The 24,184-nt window shown below is 36.4% G+C and overlaps 1 protein-coding gene and 1 long non-coding RNA gene across 2 annotated transcripts in view; both read right to left on the bottom strand.

Moving 5' to 3' along the window:
- The window catches only part of LOC145732692 (uncharacterized), a 231,754-nt gene that overhangs the window by 103,471 nt on the left and 104,099 nt on the right, over positions 1-24,184 (bottom strand). The window lies entirely within an intron of this gene.
- On the bottom strand, positions 1,463-3,898 carry LOC145732730 (uncharacterized). The gene is made up of 3 exons (XR_014179050.1): positions 3,720-3,898; positions 1,906-2,302; positions 1,463-1,849 (listed from the first exon to the last, which is right to left on the bottom strand). It is a non-coding gene; the product is annotated as an uncharacterized LOC145732730 (long non-coding RNA).

Genomic DNA, 24,184 nt, shown 5'->3' with positions numbered 1-24,184 from the left:
TTTGTCATTCCAATAGGAAAGGTTATCTATTGTTGTAGTGAAAGGTGGGTTTTATAATGAAAACAAAATTACAAGAAATTTCAGTTTTGTTTGATATGACCAAGTGTTATCTCCTCCTCTAGAATATTTAACCAAGTTTGGTCAATATTAATAGAGGATGTAGCAACACAGGAGTCATGGTTTATTTAATCTAATATATGCACTTTCTTTTATTTTACGTCTTTTTGTAAAAATTTCTTGATACTACATTCATTCCATTTGACTCTATGATCATTATCAAACGCGTGTTGGCATATATTAGATTTGTGAAAGTCTCCAGTTCTTAAATAATTTGGGTGTTCTTTAATACGTTTTTTTAAAGGTCTGGAGGTTTCACCAATATAAAATTGATTGCATTTGCAAGGAATTTTATATATCACGTTTCTTGTAGATTCATTTTCATTGTGAGGTTTTGTTTTAGTTGTGTGATCTTAATGTGTTTTGAGTCCTAAATATTGTTCTGATGTTATATTTTTTAGCTATTCGTTTGATTTTGTCAGAAATACCTGGAATGTAAGGAATAAAAAGGTTAGTAAAAGGTAAAATTTGATTTTGATTTCCAGATTGTTTTGGATGTTCTAAATCCCTAAACCATTTATTAATAAATGTTTCAGGATAGTCATTTTCTTTTAGAACATTTTTAATGAATAATTTTTCTTTATTAAATTGTTCATTATTGCAAATAATTTTGGCTCTATCAAATAAACTTTTTACAATATCTTTTTTTACCATTATTGGATGATTGGATTTGTAGTTTAAATATCTATTTGTGTGGGTTGGTTTTCTGTATACTTTTGTTTCAAATTTGTTTATGTCTTTTTTGATTAGAATGTCTAAGAATGGAAGTTCGTTATTTTGTTCAGTTTCTGTTGTAAATTTGATTGTGGGTTCTATTGAGTTTATGTGAATTAACCATGACTCCTCTGTTGCTACATCCTCTATTAATATTGACCAAACTTGGTTAAATATTTTAGAGGAGGAGATAACACTTGGTCATATCAAACAAAACTGAACGTTCTTGTAATTGTAATTTTGTTTTCAGTATAAAACCCACCTTTCACTACAACAATAGATAACCTTTCCTATTAGAATGACAAAAGTCAAAATTTATGTCAATTTTTATTGACAAAACCCTTCTCAGAGTTCCAAATTGAACATTATCAGGTTTAATATTTATTAAGTTGTTGTTTTCTGTGTTCTGCCGTTGTGTTCTTTCTTTTTTAGATTCCCTGAAGACGGTGGTAGATTTTCCACCGAAACGTCAGCGTTTTTAGGTAACAAGACCGAGCCTAAGTCAGTGGTCTTGTGTTGGGACGACTAGGTTAATGTTATTTTCAACTTAGTTGAAAATAGTGCGAAATTCCATTTTCCCAACAAACCTTTTTTGTGTGAGACAGAAGACCCAATAAACAAAGAAAAAATCTAAATTTTATTTGTCTATATTCGGAAATTCCCATTTGACAATGTTCCCTTTAGCCATAAATTACTATTCTTTTCATTCTAACGATAGATACCTCAAATCTGGTGATCTAGGAAGAGTGAATAACTCAATTGATTGCCATCTTGTGGCTCACCTTCCATATTCATGATTGTAACATAATCGTAAAACGTTTAAAAAAAATTTTAGCCGTTCTTTATACAGTGTATGTGCACAACACTATAAGTAAAGCTTGTTAAAATGTAATCAGTCTTACATAAATTAATAAAACTCCCTTCTAAATCTTTGGTTGGTTTGTTGTTGTAACTCATGTCGCTCAACTTTGTCAACAGCCCTCAAACATTGGCAGAGAAGCTCTTACACGGCAACAAGCTACAAATATTACAATGTCACATCTCTCTATTGTGCTCGGCAAGGAAGTTGCTAACAATAGAACCATTGTCTTTCCATTCCAAAAACATTCGGGGATAATGCCGTGTATTCGGGGTAGATTTGCGGGCAAGTTGGCAACTCCATCGGGCCGAACCGTAAATAGAGTCAACTTTGGCTGGCGAACGAGCAACAATGGGAGTTAATTCGACAGAAATTGAACGCGAAGTAAGAAATTCGCTTCGTTTTGTTTATTGAAACGATAATTCATCCCCCTGTCAAGCCACTTGGAAACCCTTTTACGCACCTGGGCACCGGGAAATTTAGGTTAGGCAGCTTCCCTCTCGTTAGAAGTCTTTTTCCGGATTTAACCCCCTTAACTAACTTAGTGTCGTTATTACCTCGTTTAGGGTGTGCGGGATGGTTGAGCTTTGTTTAGAGGCGCTTTTATTGGGGCTGCAAAAGGGATATATAATTAATTACAGGTGGCGGTAATTCTAAGCGTGTTATTATACGGATCCTAATTGATTTTTTATAATGTTGTTTATTTTTAAAGTATTTGAAAAAAAAAAGATCAAAGTTGTGCCCCTTCTAGTTAAACGATAATTGCTTATCAATTATCACTAAAATCCTGAAAAAAAAAAGCGCTTATAAAACAAAATTATTTTGTCCAAAAAAGCAACCTTTAAAAAAGCACAAAACTCTTTCAGGGATGCAATTTTTTTTTACTTTTTTTGAGTTCAAGTTTCAGACATTTTTTGAAGCTTTTAAACTGCTTAGACTGTTTTGAAAACTTAACGAAATTATTTTGAACTACTTAAAGAGCATTTGGAAGGTTCTGGAATGCTTTAGACGCATTTGGAAATTCTTAGACGGCTCTAAAATTTTTGGGAAGCTTTTAGGCTGATTTGATATCTTTTAGGAGCTTCTAGACGAGTTGAAGAGCATTTGGAATCTTTTAGACTTTTGGAAGCTTCTGATTGAAAGGCCTCCGACTGTTTGGAGCTATTTGGAGGTTCTGTAGTGTTTTGAAATCTTTCTAGACTACTTTAGGAGCATTGAAGGTTCTGGACTGCATTTGAAACTTTGTAGACGGTTCCAGAAACTTTTGGAAGCTATTAAACTGCCTTACAAGCATAAGGAAACTTTTTGAAATGTTTTGAGAGCTTCAAGACTGTTCTAAAAGCGTTTGGAAGGCTTTCGACTGCTTTAGAAGCATTTTGCAGTTTCTGTAGTAATTTGAAATCTTTTTAGACTACTTTAAGAGCAGTTGGAAGGTTTCTGGATAGTTTAAAAGTATTGAAAGTTTTGGACTGCTTTTAAAGCATTTGAAAACTTATGGGCGGTTCTACAAACTTATGGAAGCTTTTAAACTGCTTTAGAAGCATGCGGAAGCTTTTAGACTGCCTTGAAATTTTTTTAGAGCTTCTAGACTAGTTGAAGATCATTTGGACGCCTTTAGAGTGTTCTAAAAGCTTTTGGATGCTTCTAGACTGTTTTGGAAGCCTTTCGACTGTTTAAGCATTTTGGAGTTTTTGTAGTGTTTTAAAACCTTTTTAGACTAGTTTAGGAGCATTTGGAAAATCTTTGAACAGTTTAAAGAGCATTGAAGGTTCTGGACTGCTTTTGAGGCATTTGAAACCTTGTAGACGATTCTAGAAACTCCTGGAATCTGTTAAACTGCTCGAGAAACATACGGAAGCTTTGAGATTGTCTTGAAATCTTTTGAGAGCTTCTATACTAAGTTGAAAAGCAGTGTTTTGTAAGCTTTTGCAAGCTTCTATAGTGTTTTGGAATGTTTTTGCATTTTTTAGACTACTTCGGAGCATTTGAAAATTATTTGGTCAGCTTAAATTTGTAAATTGATACTTACCCATTTTGCAACAGATAATTGGTATGGTTTTGTCTCTCAGAAGCTTTCAATATTTCAATATAGCTGTTGCAATTGTAAATTAACCTATACAAAATAAAACCATACAAAAAATAGCAGCAATTATGCACAAAAAACTAAATTAAGTGGAAAAAAAAAAGAAAAAAAGCAAAAAAAGCATGAAAAAAATCTGTCAAACGACGTGTTTTGCGTGAATCGTTCACATTATATGTCAAAGGTTGGTTACTTTTATTATTTACAAAAAGCAAAATTCCTAGAAATCCGGGCTCTACTTATCTAGTGGCTTGAGTTTTTGCATACGGTTTTAATAACTTTATTTGGGTTATTGATTCTGAACTATTTTGAATATGGATTTGGACCATGTGCACAATCAGTACACTATATACAGGGTGTCCCACGCCGAAAGACATAGATTGATATTGGAAAAAGTATAAATAGGAGAGTTTTGAAAATTAGGCAGGATACTGATGTGGGCATGCCCAATCTAACTAAAATATTTTCAAGATGGTTGCACTTCCGTTTATACCGGAAGTCGATCACAACTTTCTTATTTTAAATAGAACTCCCTATATATTATTACATATTTGGATTCCTCACAAAATTCTGACCAACTTTTGTGTAGAATGCCCTATGCCTATCTCTAGCCGTTTTCGAAATATTTGATGTTTTTCCAAAAAAGTGACAGTTGCAACGCTCAACATCTTTTTGTACCCTGTCAAAAGCGTATTTTATTTTGCAATGAAACTTTGGGGTATTGTAAATAAAGGATCGTTTTATATATATATATAAACCATCTTTATTTCCGAGGAAACAGGCTATCGACCTACCGGTCTTTCTGCCAATGTTACAGAAACAAAACTTATGTACTAAATATTTGTTAAAAAAAAAAAAAAAAATATAATGTTTTACAAAGAAAAGGTTAAAAATTAATAGTTCGTTTTTTTAGGTAAAATGTTCCAACAGAGTATATTGAGGAAAGGCGTAGCGAGATTGTCTATTTGGTCTTGTGAGGGAAATGGGGTTTATAATTGTCCAGTTGTGGGGGTTGCCTTTCCATTTTGCCTCTAGTTTCGTTAATCGTTCTGTTATTTTTGTCATTTGTGTCCGTTCGTAGAGTAATTCGTTGGTTGGGTTATGTAGCGGGTTTTGAGGATGTCTAATCTTGGTTACTAGTCTAAGTGCAATTTGTTCTGTAGTTTGTATGTGTTTTTTTGTTTTGCTGGTCGCATTAACTCTTAGTATGTGTCCGTAGTCGAGTAGAGGTCTGCAAATAGATTTGTATATTTTAGTTGCAGTTTTTGTGCTTATACCTCTGTTCTTGTACGTCAGGGCTCTGAAATGTTTAGTTCGTTTAATAATTTCAGTTCTCACATTTTGTGCATGTTTTGTAAATTTGAGTTTTTGGTCAAGTGTTATCCCTAAGTATTTTATTTCTGGGCTTGGTGTAGTTACATTACCGTCTGTTGTTATTGTAGGAGAGTTGTCTTTTATTTTGTGATTTGGTAAGAGTAGTTGGTTTTTCGTGGGGTTTGGTGTTAATCTCCATTTGTAGAACCATGCCGTCGTGTGGTTTGTTAATGTCTGAAGCTCCTCTACAGCTTTTGCCGTAGTTTTGGCATGAACTATGAGTGCTGTATCGTCAGCATATTGTAGAATGTAGTCATGTTTGCTTATGTAGTTTTTGTCAAGTAGATTGTGGTTGTATATGTCATGACAGTAGATATTGTAGAGGAAGGGTGATAAAGGCGATCCTTGTGGTAGTCCTTGTTCAGGAATAAAGGGCAAGGAAAGGGTGTTGTCTATACGTATTTCTAATTGTCTGTTTTCCAGTATGTGGATTAGGTATTTTGGAGTATTCAGTTTGTGTAGTTTGTATAGTAGTCCTTTGTGCCATACGCTGTCAAATGCTTTGTTGATGTCCATAAAGAGACATGCTGATTTCTTGTTTTCAAGATGCGTAGTTTGAATGTTGTTAGTTAGTATAAACAAGGGGTGAACAGTTGAGTGCTTAGGTTTAAAACCAAATTGGTATGGCGGTATGTGTTGTCCAATTAAGTGTTGTAGTCTATTCTTTATAATATTTTCAAACATCTTGCTCAGTACAGGAAGTAGTGTAATGGGTCTAAAGTTTTGTACTTGTGTGTTGTTTAGTCCCGTTTTTGGAATGGGAATTATTATTCCCGTTTTCCAAGTGTCTGGTATTACGTTGTTTTTTATGCATCTGTTGAATAAGTTAAGTATAATTTTGTGCGTTTGTGGAGTTAAGTTTTTCAGAATTTTACTTTTTATATTGTCTTTTCCTGGAGCTGTATTTTTCATGCGTGCAAGTGCTTCGTCGTATTCTACGTCAGTAATCAATTGGTGTGTAAATGGTAAGTCATTGTTGAAGTAGTTGTCGTACCAATCAGTTATTCTAGTCCAGTTCTGCTCCTCAAAATTAGGGTTGGTGGAAATTGCGAAAGCTTTTTGAAAATGTCTGGCGAATGCGTCTGCTTTGTCTTTGTCTGTATCTAGTTCGGTACCGTTTTCATTGATATTGCCAATAAAGTTGTTTTTTTTGTAGCGCGAGAGTTTTTTTATTTTTTGCCAGTAAGTTTTTCCCGCGTCACGTTCGATTTCTTGGCAAGCTTCTAGCCATTTTTCTTGTCTATATTGATCAATTAGTGTTTTTACGTTTCTGTTCAGTTCGTTTAGTTTTCGTTTTAGTTCGTTATCATTCGTTTGTGTGTATAGTCTGTATAATTCTCTTTTACGTTTGAGAAGTCTGAGTATGTACTTCGGAAGAGTATGTTGATGGAAGGTATTTTTTATGTGGGGAGAAAATTTTTGTATGGCTGTTGTCAATTGTTTCTGTATGTTTTCAATAGAACAAGTCTCTGGCTGCAATGAATGAATGAAGTTGTGTATGTGTTCTTTTACTTTATCTACGTCTGTTTTATTTAGGTTAATTGGTTTTTGTGAGTTTTTCGGTAATCCCGTCGTTTGTGTCTGTCCGAGGTCAATATTAAAAGTGATTGCCAAATGGTCCGACCCGAGTTCGTTTGTCAAATCGACATTTGTAATCACATTAGTCAAGTTAGCTGTATGTAGTAGTAGGTCCGGAGTTGAGTCTTGGTTTCCAATCATTAGAAATGTAGGTGGTGTGTGTTTTCTTTTAAAGTCGGAATTGTTCAAAAATTGGTTCAGTTGCGCTGTCTTTTGTCGGTTTACGTTAAAGTCTCCAATCAGAATTGCATACTTGTAAGTGCATGCTTTCGTGAATATGGTCGGTTCGATGTTAGAGTGAGGATGTATATATACCACAAATATATGGATGAGATCTTGTAGGTAGGGTATAGTAAAATGTAGGCAGTCATTTAGTGGATTGTTAAGAGACGGGGGATTGGCTTTTCCCAATTTTACTTTAGGCGTGAGTAACACTGTAGCACCTCCCCTGGCATTCTGAATTGTATTGCCATGTCTACAAATATAATTCCAGTCTCTGTATGTTGGTGTTTGTCCAGGTTTGGTCTTTGTCTCCACGAACATACAGCAGTCAGTGTTATTTCTTTCTATATAGTTATAGACAAGATGCTTTTTACTATTTAGTCCGTTAATGTTGGCGTATGTAAGTCTTAGATTGAATGTTCTATATTTGTGATTGTTTGTCTAAGCTGGTCGTGGGGTTCAGTCGGGGAATGTCTGGTAGGTGAGAGCATGTCAAACATCAGTATGTACATGTAGTTTCCAAAAAAAACAACGGAAGTGTCAACGCTGTGGTCGTCAATAATCTGTTTGCGTAGTTTTTTAATTAATTCTTCTCTGTTGTTGTTGCTTGTTTTGTTCAGTTGGTGTTTGTATTTGTTTATTATGTAGTCGTGTGTAGTAATTGGTTTGTGAATTCGGCTGTCTGTCGCGATCGACCCCGACAGGATCGTTTTATTAAACTGAGGGTGCGTAATGACTCATTTGTATACAGGGTCGTCAAAAAAAAATCATAAACTTGCCACTAAAAAAAATGAAAAATCTCAAGTTTTTAAAAAAGAAACCCACATTTTTTATGACGGAATCATTTTGAGCATTAAAAATTACTATACCTTTCAATTTACTTGCCTATACCTAAATCCAACCCATTTCGTTTTATTTGAGAATAAACATGTTTTATTATCAAAACTCCAGATTTCTTGAAAACCTCTCTCTAATTACGTGTGGATTTATGTCACACCAGTAGTGTGAATTATGTCTATTGAACATTCCATTTTTAGTGAATTTGGCCTCGTCGCTCTAAATAATATTATTCAAAAACAATTCTTCTCCATAGTGACTAGTCAGCAAAAACTCAATAAAAACCACTCTCTTCGGAAAGTCAACCTCTTTTAAGTGTTGCACTAATTTAAATGAAAAAGGGTGAAATTTATGTTTCTTCAGGATCCTTTGAATTGAGCTTTAGGATATGTCTGATTCTACGGAAACTTGTCTTATTGACGAAGATGGATTTGCAACAAAATAGCCCAAAATTGCAATTTCTACATTTGTATTATTAAGGATTGGTTTTGTTTTAATAGCTTTTATCTTCATAGATTCCGTATTCTTAAAATTTTCAATTATTTGCTTGACAGCTTTTGGTGATGGCTTTGGTTTTTCTGGATAACGAACGGCAAATACCTCACATGTTCTACTCACAACTTTATCACATTCTCCATAAATAATAAACAGATTTAAGTAATCTTGGTTTGAATAAGGTAACCGCGACGGCATATTTGCATTTGTCAAAACACTCAAAACAAGTGTTATTAACATGCTCTGCAGATCTCCAATATCACCGTGTGTCAAAAATATAGCCAACTAGAGTACCAGCTAATCCCAACCATGCAGCCTAATAAAAAAATTCTCAAATAAAACGAAATGGGTTGCATTTAGGTATAGGCGAGTAAATTGAAACGTATAGTAATTTTTAATGCTCAAAATGATTACGTCATAAAAAATGTGGGTTTCTATTTAAAAAACTTGAAATTTTTCATTTTTTTTTAGAGGCAAGTTTATGATTTTTTTTTGACGACCCTGTATACAAATGGGTCATTACGCACCCACAGTTTAATAAAACGATCCTTTATTTACAATAACCCAAAGTTTTATTGCAAAATGAAATACGGTTTTGACAGAGTACAAAAATATGTTGAGCGTTGTAACTGTAACTTTTTTGGAAAAACATCAAATATTTCGTAAACGGCTAGAGATAGGCATAGGGCATTGTCCACAAAAGTTGGTCAGAATTTTGTGAGGAATTCAAATATGTAATAATATATAGGGTGTTCTATTTAAAATGAGAAAGTTGTGATCGACTTCCGGTATAAACGGAAGTGCAACCATCTTGAAAATATTTTAGTTATATTGGGCATGCCGAAATCAGTATCCTGCCAAATTTTCAAAACTCTCCTATTTATACTTGTTCCAATATCAATCGATGTTATTCGTCGTGGGACACCCTGTATATAATTATCCCATCCATGCAGATGACTCAATCCAAGTTCCAGAACAGTTCCTGAACGGTTCAGACACATGAACCCGAACAAAGCTTCGTGGTGTATTCTGTAAATTTTGAGGTAATATTCCAGCAAGTTTAATTTTCTGAATTTGTGTTTAACTGGCACTGTCAGAAACTATCTGACAATTGCCAGAAATTGACTGGCATTGTTAGAAAATACCTAGCAATGTTAAAAACTATCTGCAATGCTAGAGAAAAATTAGCATGGCCTCTCAGCTCTCAGAGCCACCGTATATGTATGTGTCAGTTGGTTTTTTAATCTCCATTCATGCAGATGAAGTTACACGCTTGATGAAGCCAATGAGCAGAAACACCTGCCGCCAGGTTATCAACTTTGTTTCTGGCTGGTTTTTTTCTATTAAATCGGATTAACCAACTTGTTGTTTCATGCAATCAGGGAACTATTTACACCTTATTTTTATAAAAAATTATCTGTTAGCCAAACTACTTTTTTCTGTAAACATCGTTCTTGTCAAAAGTCCTTTCTAAAGTCAATATCTCCTTTAAAATATGGTCACAAATAAAAACTTGTGTTACCATTCATTCGATAATAATCATAAGTAATGCCACTTCTCGGAACAAACTTTTATCTAAACGAGCAGAAAAAGCGAAATTCGCCTTCAATAGAGCCGGTAAAATAAAAGGTTATACGGTTTAAAAATCTGCAAGTACGAAAGGTGTTTGCGTGTCGAAAAAGTTGGACATTTTAATAAAGTTCGTCCTGTCGCGTTATTATTTCTCAAATTACACAAATGGGACAGGCGCAATCCCCAAGACGGGTGCTCAAATAATGTTCGCTGTCTGTTCGTACTTTAATTTTGAATTTTAATTTCCCCGGTCGTTGTTTATGAGTATGACATGCCGCTGCGAACTTTGCTATTTTATACATTAACGACCTAATTTAATTAAAACTCTCTAATTCGGACAACTGTTGCGGTACAGAGATTAGCTTGCAGGAGGGCAAAAAACCTGCACCGTTTCACTTTCGTATGAAGTTCCAGTTGTTTAATATTATAAATCAGTGTTGGATGTTTTCAACTTAAACAATAAATTTCCAGAGAGGAACGTGTCCGAAACATAACAAGCTGCAGGCATTTATAAAATATTTGCCGCCGTCGTAGTATCAGGTATCCAAGAAGCTGTAATTATCAGTGTAAAGCTCCGGGAAACTTTAGGCTTTCCTGGAGTTTACGACAGCCAACTGAAACTGTACTTCCAGTTAATCACCGAAGCAGCTGAGATTTGTGGCTGGTTCTGTCAAGAAAATTCCGCGCTCTTACTAACCCCCATATCCGATCGCTCTAAATGGGTAAGAGGAGTATCGTGTAACGTATAAGAAAACATTTATCCGGGGGTATATAAAACATATAATATACAATATATAAAAACATCAGTGGAAACGAATCGAACTCCCGGGAGTATCAGGGAGTGTGGAGTTTTCCCGTTTCGCTGGTCCCAACGGGTCGATTTATCCATAAAACATACTTCCGACCTCACGAGAATCCACGTATTCGACCATACGTTCCCTCAAATTTGTATATTATACGTGGTTTACTTCAGGGCACTGTTGTTTAGCTTTATAACTTGAATAATTTACAAAGACTATACCACCACCCATTCAGATAAAGGTCTTAATAATGGCAAAGTGTATTTCAGAACAAACCTAATATTTTCAAAATATTTCTATAAGACGCGTGATGGTCAACTTTCGAAAATCAAAACAGTACTAGACACTGGTTGATTTTCTAGGATTTTTAAACATTTGTTTAATTGTTTGTGTATGTTGGCTTATGAGATCAAATTAATTAGAATTATAGTCATAAAAAAATGCACTCTTGATGAGCAATTAGTATGAGAATTATACTAATACTTTGGTTTCTTTGTCGACGTGAATTTGTAATGATCTGCAAAGATGTAACCCAAATCAAGGTAAACCTGGCAACAAATCCGTACATACGCCCATTATAACTCATAAATAAACAAATTTTTTCACCCCTGTCTCACGTATTAACCTTATAAAAATGCATGAACTTTTAAATCCCCGCTTAACATTTACCCTTCAAACATGTTGTGTTTAACATACGAATGTCTTTAGTGAAGTTGTACCTTAATGACTGAAGCTATACACCATCACGGATGACTACGAAGGTCTTTGGGGGACAAACTACTAAGTGGAAATTTAAGCCACAATCTCCCTTTCCCCCCGCTCGTTCCTCGCCAAGCCGAATAAATAAATTCGCAACTGTCTCTAAAGTGGGGGGCACGATTATTTAAGGGTAAAATGCGACGCCGAACGACCGAACTAAAACTGCAATTATTTAAAACTTTTCCTTGAGAGAGAAGGAGAGAATCCGGCGGAGCCAAAATATTTAACATTTCAACCTCGTAATTCTTGCTTTGCTCCAGAAACATCCACTCTGATAAGCGAAGGTCGGGTTGCATTAGGTTTTGCATATTTAATGTGGATGGTCTGGCTGAAATGTTCGCTTTTTAGCTTCGCGAGGAATGCACAGTCTCAAAATAGTATCTATCGAGCCAGCTAGGACTTCGTAAATTTCCGTTAGAAGATATAAAGATAAAGTTCCTGGACAAAATAGTTGTTGGTATGTAACATCCTTTCTTATATAATGTATAGAATTTTCCTACAATATAAGAAGGTATTGTACAGGGTTTTTCAATGAAAAGTAGCCACCCTAAATATCTTCCAAAATAATTTCTCTGTTAAAAAATGCTAAGACACGTCAACAAAGATTGCAAGGGGGACATCTTTTTACGTAGGATTTGAATTTCTGCCATCAGCCCCTTTGCCGCCATAGCCACCCCCACTAAGTTTTCAAATAGCACCATACTCTGTGTGGCACATCGTTGGAAAGGGTATTTCATAAGGAATTAATTGCACTATTTTATTTGTACATTTGCTTTGAATTGAGACCAAAAAAAATAAAAAATACGTTTTGTGTTTATTTTTTGTTAACTGCAGAAATAATAGCAAATAGCGGTTATCATTTAATTAATGGCTCAAAATAACCTCCGTTAACTTCCATACAATAATACTAGCGACTTTGGAAGAGTTTGCGAACATTTGTGAGGACTTGCGGTGTCAGTTGTCGGCATTCATGTATTATTCTCTGCCTAAGGTCTGCAATATTGGCCGGCTGTGTTGCATAGACTTTAGATTTTAAATGCCCCCATAGAAAAAAGTCCAACGGAGTGAGGTCGGGTCATCTCGCAGGCCATTCCATGGGACCACGTCTACCAATCCATCTTCCAGGAAATCGATTGTTCAGATATTCTCGAACGGGAAGTGAATAGTGTGGAGGTGCACCGTCTTGTTGGAAAATTAGTTGATTCATCGCCATCGACACAGTCTATAAGTAGCGCCATTCAAATTACCGTCAATAAAAAACGGACCAACGATGTGGTCTCCTAAAATACCTGCCCAAACATTAAATTTTTCTGGATATTGGGTATGGGTTTCCCTAAACCAATGTGGATTCGTGTCTGACCAATACCTACAGTTATGCCTGTTCACTTCTCCATTCAAAAAAAACATACACTCATCACTGAAGCAAATATTGTACAAGTTCACGTTGTTTGTCAGATTAGTAGACATAATTTCACAAAATTGTAGTCTTCTGTCATAGTCATCTTCGTTTAATTCCTGAACCAATTTTATCTTGTATAGATTTAATTTAGAGAAAATTGTGTTTTTTTTAAGTTCTCCATACACTGCTTGTCGAAACACCCGATGCATGGGAAATTTGATTTAAAGACTGATGATTATCCATTGCAACGTGTCCCAAAACAGCAACTTCAATTGGTTCATTAATAATTTGTCTTTCAGGTTGATGTTTTTTGTTTGTCACTGAACCAGTTTCCATGAATTTTTGCATCAACTTTAAGACATACTGATGACCAATTAATTTATCTGGATGGATTGCATTGAAAGCGCGCGCGGCAGCTCGTGCACAGTCGTTATGTTTGAAATAAAAACGTACAATTTCTATTCTTTCGGCAGTCGTGTAAACCATATTGACAATGTTCCTTCAAAACGAACTTACAAGTTGACCGACTGAGGCAAAAACATGGAATGGAAAACAGATATTCGGTAGTGTTATCAGCAGTTTGACCAAAATAACAAAAAAATGTTTTAATTTTTTTGGTCTCAATTCATAGCAAATGTACAAATGAAATAGTGCAATTAATTCCTTATGAAATACCCTTTCCAACGATGTGCCACACAGGGTATGGTGCCATTTGAAAACTTAGTGGGGGTGGCTATGGCGGCAAAGGGGCTGATGGCAGAAATTCAAATCCTACGTAAAAAGATGTCCCCCTTGCAATCTTTGTTGACGTGTCTTAGCATTTTTTAACAGAGAAATTATTTTGGAAGATATTCAGGGTGGCCACTTTTCATTGAAAAACCTTGTATGATACGAACGGTTGCTGATATGTCTACTGCTATAGGATTAGGTAATGTTATTAAAATATAGGTATAAAAACTCATTTGAGGGAAAGGTTGTTTAGAAGAAAAATAGACGTTCAATAACTCGGTGAAACCAATACTATAATATTCTCACACTTTAATCTTGTCACTTCCATCAATTTCAATTGTTTCATTAAAACATTCAAAACTACAAACAAACAAATAAATGACGTTTTATAAACATGTTCACTTGTCACAAAAGTAAAATTGTTTTATTTATATATTTTTTTTAAAAGCAGTCTAGAATAAGCTTATTATTGACTACTGTTCATTATTGTACTAGTAACATTTTTGACAAACGATGAATGAGTTGGTGTGACATTGACATTTTTGACGTTTTACTATTTTTGGAGACAGCCCGTAAAACCTTCGAATTTGAGACATCCTTTACACTTTTCAACTGATTACAATCACCTGACGTGACTAATTTTTATTTAACTGATGATAAATATTCCTTATTAAATTAAGAGTGGTAAAATTTAGTTATACCTAATAACATACAAAGTGCAAAGTTCTATTCGGTTTAGTACACCTACTGATGTTGTTTATCTAGTACCAAATTAGGTTCTGCTGCATTCAAAACATTCACCATCTGATGGAGACTCTCCATCTGGGCAAAAGTTGAAAGAAATAACTTCAAATTTGTAGAATTTTTTGACCGTTTGAAAATTGTGAAAATATATAGTAGTATAAAATATATACATTATAACATAGTTTTCAAGGAAATGAGATAAAAAGATGCAAACCAGTTTGCCTGCAAAAATTCATAGTTTAATAATCAATATCTCGACAACCACAATTGCTTATTAAAATTTTTTGTTTCCTAGATATAGCCGTCGTCCTGTTTTAGTTAATCACCCGGTATATACTTGGCAACAACGCTCATCGCTACCAACCCCACAAAACGTTAAATTAACTAAATTAAACAATGCATGTTGACATTTCTGACGTCATGGTAGTTTGGATTGATTTTCTGTATACATTGTAGCCTTTTGCAAAATAGCAATTTTTGGAGTATGTATTTTCTTTATCACATTTATTTATTTCATAAAAATAACTTTTACTTGTAGGTTTGTTTGTTGTAGTAGGAGCAGGTCAATTGAGGCTAAGCCTATGGCGAGAAGCACTCACTGCACTGCCTCTGCTGCGGGCAGCCAGTGATGCAATTGAACCCAGATTTGTGTTTAATAGATCCTACAAAATACAAATAAAACAGAACACAGAGTCAGATGCTGCAAATGCAATACGTATTTACACAGACGGCTCAAAAACCAAAGAAGGCTCAGGATGTGGAGTTTACTCTAGGTCACTAAGCCTAAGAATTAAGTGGGGAATGGGAAAAAATACCAGCGTGGTTCAAACGGAACTGGCTGGTATCTCAATCGCCACGAAAGAACTAACCAGAAAAGATATTTCTGGCAAAACCATAATAATCTGCACGGACAGTAGACAAGGCCTATTAGCCCTGAACAGACAACGTGTTAGGGCTAGTACTAGAGTACCACCAAGATTTAGCTAACGCCTCGGTAGGTAACAATATTATCCTGAGATGGGTTAAAGGGCACGATAGGAGCAAAGGTAATCGCATTGCCGACTCTTTAGCCAGGGAAGCGGCTGGATTAAAAATTTTAGGAGCCAGTGACACCTACGGCCTGATGACTTGGACAATTGCGGAACTAGCCAAACGCTACACCCATGCTCAATCCCTAAAGAGATGGGATGGAATCAAAGGATGCAGTCTTGCCAGGATCACTCTCGGTGACCCTAGGAAGCTGGCGCCGAAGAAATATTTGGCGATGACCAGGAAAAACCTACGTTTAACAGCAGGATTTCTGACTGGCCACTGTCAACTAAGGAAACACCTTCATACTATGGGGCTAGTGGACACACCTCTATGCAGGATGTGTGAACAGGAAGATGAAACTGTTGGGCATGTCTTATGCGAGTGTCCGGAGTTATCGTCAATAAGAGAGTGTGTGTTCAGTGAGTTTTGGCCTACACCTGCCGACATGAAAGAGATGTCCCCTAGTGACATGTCCACCTTCCTGGGAAAGGCAGGATGGACGGTGACCTAGGGGGACAACTCGGGAAGATGTACAATAAGTCACATGTGGCCTAAGTGCTGTGGGTCTACACTCACTCTCCCCACTCTACAGATACAGATACAGAACTTTTACTTGTAATAAAACGTTTCTCTTTTATCTTTAAACTTCTAAAATGTGGAAAACGTATATGAGTGTGTTACCATTGTTTTTTTTCTATATTTCTGCCAGTGCAAAACTAAATCTTAACATGGTTTTGTTAAGATTTTGTTTTAAGAGTATCTTCAGCAAGAAAAGCTGGATTTTTTTATAGATAAAAGTTCAATCATTTTAAAAAATAAAATCGTTTCTTGAAATTTGAAACTGCATTTTCCTCAACTTTTCCTAATGCAATCGCCTAAGTACTTTTTCGTATTACTGAGACCACCATAATTAATTTCCACAAATGGATTGATAGAATCTACTCAACTATTTTTGAAAACCTAAAAGTTTAGACGTCAGGAACAAAAGATCATAATTCTATCAAACAATGTAAGGTTTAATAAAAAAAAACTGGAACGGATAAAGAATGGCTACAAAAACATAGGAAATTAAGTCGCTAACCTATTTAAACCCGGGAAAGCAAACTGTTCCCAACAAAGCGGCAGGAAAAATAATAAAGAGCAAACGGGGGCTCAAATGAGAGACGTTAAAAGCGCGTTTGCGGGAACGAACAATGTAATGTGATATTTCCATTAGGAGTTTTCCTTAGGGACGTCTTGTTTTTGTTTATATTAGATTTTCTGCTAAACTTTTTCTTTTTTCGGAAAGGCGATTAATTGTTAATTGCGTGAGTGGAAATAACTTGTTGGCAATTAAATAACTTTCTTACGGGGAGGGCTTATTAATCCAACGTGTGTCAGAAAGTCAAACAAATCGATGGGATACAAGATTGTTTCTTTGTTATGATCGTGTGTGATCGGAAAGCAACGTTTACTGGTTTGATGTATTTGACGCGTGTCAATACAATTTTCCGGTCCCTGAAGTTCCTTGGGGAAATAATTTTTTTTTCACTAGGAAATATTGCTTGGCGCTCGATCAGTTCCTAAAAGCGTATGTATATTTCTAGGCAAGGTATTTTGACTTGGAAAAAGGACATTTCAGGTTCTAATGCAAAGAAAGTTTCTTGTCAATACACTTTTTGATCTGGTGTCAGGATGACAATAAAGCAATCATTGATGATGACATAAGTCCACATGCGCACCATTTACGTGAATCATAGCACTGTTCGTGGTTTGTGATTCGTTAAGAAAAAAACAGCAAGTAAAAAGCTGCTTTTTTTGACCAATCACAAACTACCTACTGTGTATGAGTTTGCTAGCGGATAAAAAAATCGGATAAATTTTGCTGTTGATTTCATCGTTTCCACGGATTTTCACTACACTTCTATTGTTGCAATGTCTCACCTTGAGATTTTTGCTGGCACTGTCAATTTTGATGTTTGTTCTTATTGTTTTGGTTATGGCTCGCTTCGGATAGAGTTCTACTGCAGAAAATCAAAAGAACCAGAAAAATGTATTTCTGCCAGTACAAGGCAGTCGCAGTCTTATTATATTATTGGTTATATTCATGGAATTGTCTTATCAAATACCATTCGAGCTCAGATTTTGAACAGGATAATTTTTACGCTTGTCTTCTCATACTTTCTTTATGGTACAAAACTCGACCTGTTTGGTCAAACAGGTCTCGCGTAGTTACACCAAAAAGAAAGTGTTCTAAGACAAGCACAAAAATTATCCGGATAAATCTGAGCTCTTATGGTATTGCCCCCGAATAAACACCTCCTACCTTTTTCGAATACGTTTTTTTGAAGAACATTTGATATTAAACGAAACGGGATTTAGACACATATAAAATTTAAGCTATTTTTTTCAATATTAACAATTAATAAATCACTATAACGTAGTTTCCATTAAAAAATTACATAAATTAAAATATTATGACGTCTGATTGTCAATCTGAAATGTAAACAAAAATATACATGGCTGAACGAAAATCTGTCGTCTGCTGGGGTGAGTTCAATATTATCATTAATTTCATCACGTTTAGTTTAGTATTTGTGTTCTAACTAAGGTGTTTTCTTGTTAATAAACTAAAATGTGAGTTTTCAGGAAATAATCTTGACATATACCCCTCGGCGTTCACGTTTTATTACGTAAAATGTGCATTGGTAGGTTTTTTGCAAAATTTTTCTTTTAGGCAAATGGTTTCGACTAAATAATTCTTTGGAAAAAATCCTTCGACCTGCGGTCTCAGGATTTTATCATCGAATTATTTAGTCTCAATCATTTTCCAAGCAAAATTTTGCAAAAAATCACCTATGCACAGTTTACCCGATAAAACTTGAACGTCTCGGGATATAACCTATGAGTAAATTAGCAGCACCTATGATATAAATCGTTATAGATGACTTTCTTGATATGGCAAATACTTTGAGATTAAATTGGGAAAAAAACAAGACAAATTAATCCTCCCGTCCTCCGCCTTTCCGAGTTTAAAAACTCCATTACTTTATCAGATTCGAAGGAGGCGAGGCACTAAAAGACGCCCAAACATTCCGCTATCGCCGCAGGTGCTTCTCACTGAATTTGGACCCGTTTCAGTTGATCCTAGAACATTAAGGGGCCCCACTAATGACACAATTGCGCCCGGTCTTATCCAGTGCTCAATCTTAATTGCTGACGGTTTATTTTCCGACGCTCTATTCCCGAAAACGAGGAGTGGGCAGTAACCGGACTCCAGTCCGCGTTTTCTTCCGATTCTAAAATAGAACGGGTCGTTGTTTTTCCACTGAGAGACAAATCGTAATTTAATTATTTCGCAGAGTGGCGGAACATAAATTGGCGCCATTATTCCACTCGATGTCTAATGAACGTTTGTTGTGCTCGGGCAGAGAAGGCCGAATCCGGATTCCGGAAACGTCCCGGAATGCCACGACAACATCGCTGGAACGATCAGTATGAGGCTCCAATTAATCACTTTGGATAATTAGTCGGGACGTAAACAAGCCTTGACATGTCACCTTGCTGTTAAGCCACTTTGAAGATATATGGAAAGGGTATGTTAGGCCACCAAGATGAAAATACACGAAAACGATGTTTTTCAAGCTAAAATATGTATATAAATATTAAAGAAAAAGTGATTGACATTATTATTTTTCAAATATTAACCGAAAGTGATGGTCTCGCATTTTTGCTGTTTTGCCAAAATGTTACAAAATTAAATAAAAGTCTGGTTAGTCCCTGTTTACCATATTCTTTTTTCTGTTTTATTTATGTGAGTTTGATTTGAGGTTAGAAGTTATTTACTTTTGACAGATGAAAATTACGGCCTTGAGAGTAATCGCAACCCAACAGAGGTTCGAATCCTAAACAGCTAAATATTGCCCCGAAGTTTTCACCCACTAGACGTCGGCCGCGTGGGGGTACGCGGCCAAATCTCACCTGAAGAAACTCCAAGCTGTGGAAAACATTGCGCTCAGGACAGCGGGCCCCATGGTACGTCAGAAACGTGGACATTTGCGATGGTGAAGCGAGATTTGAAGTTCACCACCGCAACGGAAAGGATCAAGCAGAGCGCAGTGAAGATATTCCAAAAAGCGGAAAGCAGCGAAAATCAGTTCCTGCGAGAAGCAGTGAACTACGACCCGGAGCTAGAAGCACCCCACAAACGCTCCCGATACCAATTATCGGATAACGGGTAATTACTAATAAGTTTTTCTTTCTGTTTCAGATAGACGACAATTCCGAACTAATCAGCCAAGAAGAGGACCAGAATTTCCCCCAGACCTTCCCCTCGGGTGGCGAGAATTTTATTGTCAAAATCTGGGTAGAACCTTTCCGCAGTTATCCCGGTGCTAACTGGACTCTGACTACCCTCCTAGCACTATCCACCGCTTTGCCTACACAAAAGGGGGAAAACCATCCCCCACTCACCAGACCCTAACTCCCCAAAACTTTAGGATGTAAAAACAGACGGACGAAATCCGGCTGTTTGGACATCCTATAGTTTGCCAGGACCACCAGAGATGGACGAGCTGACGAAGAAAGAAGGAACGGAGGACAAGAAGAGCCCCTCCGTCAGCGGGGGCATCCTTCTCCCAGGACAGAGGACGCCGATGCAACTCTGGGAACTTCCCGAAAGGGAAAATTCCTGGACTTGTAGTCCTTCCTCTTCCAGGCCTATCCTGTTGGTCTACCGCGATGGCAGGGTAAAAAGCAGTAGTCTTGCTTGACCCATCTATCTGAGGCCGCATTCCCAGCCTAAGAATATTGGCGCCTACTAGACGTTTTATTAGGTTTTCTGTCTTTTTTGCGCGTATGCAATTATTTATGTTTCTCTGTCAGTTACACGGTGTTCTTAGGGTCAGTTTTAGTTTTATCACAACACCTGTAAGTATACAAATTATCTTGCAAATGGTCCATACCCAGAATCAATCAACTCAAACAGAGGTATTAAGAGTGGTCCATACTTCTGATATGTCAATTAATCGCTTTCTAAATATTGGCAACGCTGCCGATTTTTAGACAATAGATTTATTGCAGTTTTCTGGGACTGGTTCGAGTTATTGACAATTTGTATTGTCAATAACTCGGTTATTTTGACAATTATAGGGTGGTTCAATATGCCAATTTGTAGCCCTTGAAATTCTCATTTGACCACCTTGTATAGCGTTTTTACCTAAAACGTCGAATAAGTGAGTTATTTACTGTTAAAATTGAGTTGTTTGATTTTGACAGTTTTTACTGTTACAGCCCATAACTCTGTTATTTTGACAGTTAAAGGGTAGTTATCGTTAATTATTAACTTCGCCTTATTTTGACATTTGAGCCTGCGTATTTTTGATTTAGGTTAAGCTTTGCCTTATAACGTTCGACGTAAAGGAATGTAGCATAAGGTACGCAACGTAACGTAACGCTAAATAACCTTCCTTATGTGGTGTTTGGCGTTTATTCGGCTAACGTAATCGTAAAACCTTTCGTCATTCCGTTTGACGTTTAGTTAGTGTATTCGAATGATTGGCGGATATTTTGAAAGTATTTCTATACAGTACCGTAATAGTGGCGTAGCGACAAATTATGGGCCCCCCCGCAAAAATTTTGAAGGTCAATCACAATCTTTAGTCACCTTTATATACCTATAACAACTGCATACATATATAGTGCGTTTTTTTTAACGCGCAACATAGGATTTTACGTGTTAAATTTTTAAGCCCATGTTAGACCATGTTATTTTGGAACTACAAGTATAAAACTTGACGGGTGGCTATTTCGTACCCTGAAGCTTAAGTAAGTTTACCAATTCGGCCTAAAAAGAGTGAAAAAACTTGCAAAAAATCATCTTTTTTCGAAAAGATTTTATCGTTTCATACTCCCTGTATGGATTATTGATCTTTGTTGTTTTTGATACTGGCACGGCAGGTAGCAGGTAAAATTTGGCGTAGAAAGTAAAACAGGGTGATCATTAACTTTATATCAAGAAAGTTAAGAACAAAAGAAGTATTTTTATAAGTGAATTGTTCAAAGTGACCTCCGTTTGAAGCCAAACAGTATTCCAAACAATCATAAAATGCCCTTTTGACGTTCAAAAGATGTCGGGTCGTGATGCAGTCAAAATATGTCACTTTACCTGCTACCTGCCCTGCCAGTATAAAAACAACAAGGAACAACAATGCATACATGGAGTATGGAACGATAAAATCTTTTCGAAAAAAAATGATTTTTTTCCAGTTTTTAATCACTTTTTAGACCAAATTGGTAGACTTACTTAAGCTTCAGGGTACTAAAGACACAACCGTCAAGTTTTATACTTGTAGTTCCAGAATAACATGGTCTAACATGGGCTTAAAAATTTAACACGTAAAATCCTATGTTGCGCGTTAAAAAAAACGCACTGTATACTTTTATAACGTGTTTTAATCCAAAAACGTTAGAGTTAGAGCAATTTGCAGTGTTGCCAGACGTGTTATTTTTAAGGATTGTTTCGGCCTCAAAAATACGGGGCCCCCTTTGGGCCGGGGCCCCCCCGCGGTTGCGGTCCTTTGCGGTACTAGCGCTACGCCACCGATGTAATATTAAACCCAACTTTAATGAAATTAAAAGTTATTCAACAAAAAAATAATTAGGAAAAGAAGGTTATGTTGGTATGTTTTATTAGGTTACCTTTATTAAAAAGAAGACAAAGTAATCTTAAAAAACAACTTTTGCAATATCTCTCTAATGTAAGAAAAACATCAGATCAAAATACGTCATCGTGGCGTTACACTCGCTTCATAGAGCGTCAAAACGAGCGGGGCCTCTATTATCTGACGTCTGAATGCGTCCCTGTCTGATCAATTTTTTTCACTGGCATAACCACAGTAAAAACTAAAGCCAACCAACTTTAGGGTGAATATTTTAAGGGCCCAGCACGTTCCCCCCTTTTGTGCAACTCGACGATCCGCAGGGTCTTTAAATTCGGACGATCCGATTCAAGAGCCTGTTTTTGCCCGGTGCCATTAAGTTTGCCGCAATCTAGCCGAATGGCTGGGGGATTCTGGCTGAATTTACGAGGTTTGACTGCTTTTTCGATGGCAATTAGCGATTTCCGCTCTCCAAGCTGAAATACGATCCTTACATGGATTGTTTCGCAGCGATTGAGGTGGAGAAATCAGGAAAATACCAGGCCGTAAGCAAAAAATCTGTTTTGGAAAGCTGATTTGCTATTTCCGTTCCATTATTTAGCACTTAACCCGAATCAGACCGTCCCCTTTACCTTTTTTATCAGGTAGCTGGTGAATATTTTATGCCTCGCCAGGTTGAACACGACTGAACACGAAGGGTGCCCCTTGAAAGACAAATAACTTAATAAAGGTAAAAGGTAGTGCTTACAGGGACTTTATTACGAAATTATAAGGGCGTTTTTGTTGTAAAATTCAGTACTTGTATGACTTATAAAATAATGTTGAACCTGGCAAACTGCGCTGACACTAAATAATGTACAACCCTTTTTCGGGCTCCGTTAATGGGTCAACATCATCTAGCTAAGCAAAATGGATTTTCTTAAGTTAAATATTTGTCGTAGGGATTCAGGATAAAAGAAACGACTTAATCCGCTTATACTAACAGAAGCAGCTACTGGAGTGTTTCCCGCTATTATCTGGAGATTTTACTGCTGCCTCGAGAGGCGGCATCACATAAGTTCAAAAAATTGTAAACTGTAGTAAATATGAAGTGTTATCGTGGCTATTAATGTTACCAGTCGCTCTAGACAAGACGGATTCGTCCTTTTGGCCCAGGCAAAAGTAATAAATCGGTTTCAACATCCTTCCAGAGGTAAATGTAACGCGGTTTCTCCAAACAGTGTGATGGATTACCAGGTGACACTGACAAATTATTAAGCTTTAAATTTCGGTCTTCAATTGTTTAGGTGCAAACTGTTGAAGTCAAAAACTTGTATTTTACACATTTAATAAAATTATTAGTATTTAGGATCTTCCAAATTGTTGGATAGCCTTAACACTTGTTTTAAGCCTAGACAACTTTGGTTGCCAGAACGAGTGTTGTAAGCTCTCCACATGTCTTTACTTGATGTTGGCTGGCTTTCTCTGTTCCTAGGTGAATAACAACCATTTCTTGATCCTACTTATTCGTTGGATACATCGTGTTCCAGGTTCGAGTCATTACAAAATCGGTAGAGAACAATTTAACGTTTTGCTGAATGAAAAAAAAATGTTTGTTAAAGAGAGCTTATTCAGGTTTTTAGCCAGTTTATTTAGGTAAATATCTTAAAATATCACTTTTAGACAAAGTATTTTCCAGTTCACACAAACACTAAAAATGTGTTGAAATTTTAGGAAAAATTAAATGGAAGGAGCGAGATGACCATTATCATCGCATTAATCTGAACGGTCCAAGACATTATGACCCCTTTAGGAGGTAATCCCCGTTTTGTAGGTTGTTCTGGTAAACTTTGTCAAGCTTTACGCAATATAATATAGGGATAGATTTTATGCACCTGACTGCAAGCCCATTAAACTTTTGCAATTTATTATAAACCGGATTCCCCGTAGTGCCTCGCTTCTGTTTGGCAATGAGATATCCGAACAAAAACTTTTCAATTTACATCGAAGTGTCTTCGTCCCCGTTTATAATTAAGCAATTTCCATGAAAATACGGGACGAGCAAACGTCGAATACTCCGCCCTTGTTGTCCCTCAACGAACCTAAATCCGATTCGATGTTCCCAGAGGGGTGTCGGGGTGAAGAGGACGATAAGATATAGGTATGAAATTTGTACGAGTCAAATCGTAAATTATACATACGAGCGGCAAACCCTCGGATAATACGGTATTCAAATGAGGGATGTATGGGCGTTAA

This window comes from Ips typographus, linkage group LG1 (genome assembly GCF_016097725.1).
Source record: "Ips typographus isolate SLU linkage group LG1, UJ_Ityp_2.0, whole genome shotgun sequence".
NCBI classification, from domain to species: Eukaryota; Metazoa; Arthropoda; class Insecta; order Coleoptera; family Curculionidae; genus Ips; species Ips typographus.
This window is presented reverse-complemented; position numbering and strand designations above follow the sequence as displayed.